At 43.4% G+C, this 1,760-nt stretch overlaps 1 non-coding gene across 1 annotated transcript; it reads left to right on the plus strand.

Annotated features, from left to right (window-relative positions):
• The first annotated feature begins 335 nt into the window (after nt 1–335).
• LOC127490858 (small nucleolar RNA SNORA67) lies at nt 336–479 on the plus strand. Its single transcript, XR_007919249.1, has one exon. It is a non-coding gene; the product is annotated as a small nucleolar RNA SNORA67 (small nucleolar RNA).
• Nucleotides 480–1,760: the final 1,281 nt, after the last annotated feature.

The following is a 1,760-nucleotide window of genomic DNA, read 5'->3' on the forward strand; positions in this document are numbered from 1 at the left end:
CAAAATTGAGACTATCAAACACAGAGTTAACCTGCAAGAAAATGTTAATAAACAAGTACTAGGAAACATGTGCAGCATCATTAATAATGAAAGAAATACAAAATAAAAGTCCCACGGCACTTCTATTAAATTACCAAAAATGAATAAAACAGACAGAACTCAATGTTAATAGGATTGTGAGAAAAATAAGTGTATTTGTGCATTGGGAGTGCACTACAAACAAGCAAAATCTTTCTAGAGAGAAATTTGGCAATAGCTGTCAAGAATCATAAAAGTGATCAGACTCTCAACCTGAGTAAAGCTACATTGGGGAACACATCTTAAGGAGATCATTCATCCAAGTTGATTCCCTTTCCCAGGGGCCTGACTAGTGCCTCTCTCAGGAAAGTAGCAACTTGGAAGAAAATCCGGCATGCCCAAATGCTCTAGGAGACAAGGGGATGCTTGCTTCTTTTGCCTGCTTTGGACTGCCTACATGTACTCACTAAGCTCCTTCTGGATGGATTATATGCACTGAATTCCTCTCTGTCTCCACATAGGCCAGATGCATTGATGTACAACAAGTTTCTTTAGTCATCAACTATGACCTTCCCACCAACAGGGAAAACCATATTCACAGAATTGGCTGTGGTGGACGCTTTGGTTGTAAGGGTGTGCCTATTAACCTGGTGACAGAAGAAGATAAGCAGACTCTTCGCGACATTGCGACCTTCTACAACACTTCCATTGAGGAGATGCTGCTCAGTGTTGCTGACCTCATCTGAGATGGGCTGTCCTGCCACCTAGCCCCAGCTGGGGTTCAGTCCTGGGGGGCTGAGGAGCAGCAGGAGCAGGGAGGGGAGGGAGCCAAGGGATGGACATCTTGTCATTTTTTTTCTTTGAATAAATATCACTTTTTGAGGCAAAAGGAAAAAAAGGAGATCATTTAAAGGAAACAAAACTAGATTTGAACACCAACGATTACAGCAAAATAATAAGGTATAGCAACAAACTAGAAACAATCTAAATGCTCATATAAGGAAGCATGGTTGACTTGAAACAGGCCATAGTGAAACATAGCCCCATCCCTGATACTTCTGATATAGAATCTATCAGGCCCTAGAATCTCCTTCTTGGCTTTCAGTTCCTCTGACTCCAACTTGATGATTACAAGTCAACTTCTGATTAAAGATCAACTTAAATTAGGGAGTGGTGCATAGGTCAGGCCAACCCCCTGAAGACCCCAAGTAACAAGACTCAGAATCTGATGATGACCCCTATAGTTAACATCCAAATGCAAAGTGAGATGCTTCTTAGAAACCCCGGGCCTTGATAAAGTAAAAATCAATCTACCTACAGACCCCAGACAGACTGGCACCCACCTTACCATCACATCATTCTCAGAAAAAAACACCAAATGTCCTGTTTCTGACCAAAGTAGGCCATGAGCACTGTGAACCAAACAGAGACCTGCCACAAGTTGACCATGCACTGCTCAACCTCTATTTTAAGCTATAAGAGTCATTACTCAGGATTAACACTGTGGAATAGTGGGTAAAACTGCTGTCTACGGTGCCAATATCCCATATGGGCACCAGTTTGAGTCCCAGCTGCCCCACTTCTGATTCAGCTCCCTGCTCATGGCCTGAGAAAGAAGCAGAAGACAGCCCAAGTGCTTGGACCCCTGAACCTGTGTGGAAGACTGGGAAGAAGCTCCTGGCTCATAGCTTCAGATTGGCCCAATTCTGACCACTGAGGCCATTTGGGGGAGTGAACCAACA

Source organism: Oryctolagus cuniculus, chromosome 6 (genome assembly GCF_964237555.1).
Source record: "Oryctolagus cuniculus chromosome 6, mOryCun1.1, whole genome shotgun sequence".
NCBI classification, from domain to species: domain Eukaryota; kingdom Metazoa; phylum Chordata; class Mammalia; order Lagomorpha; family Leporidae; genus Oryctolagus; species Oryctolagus cuniculus.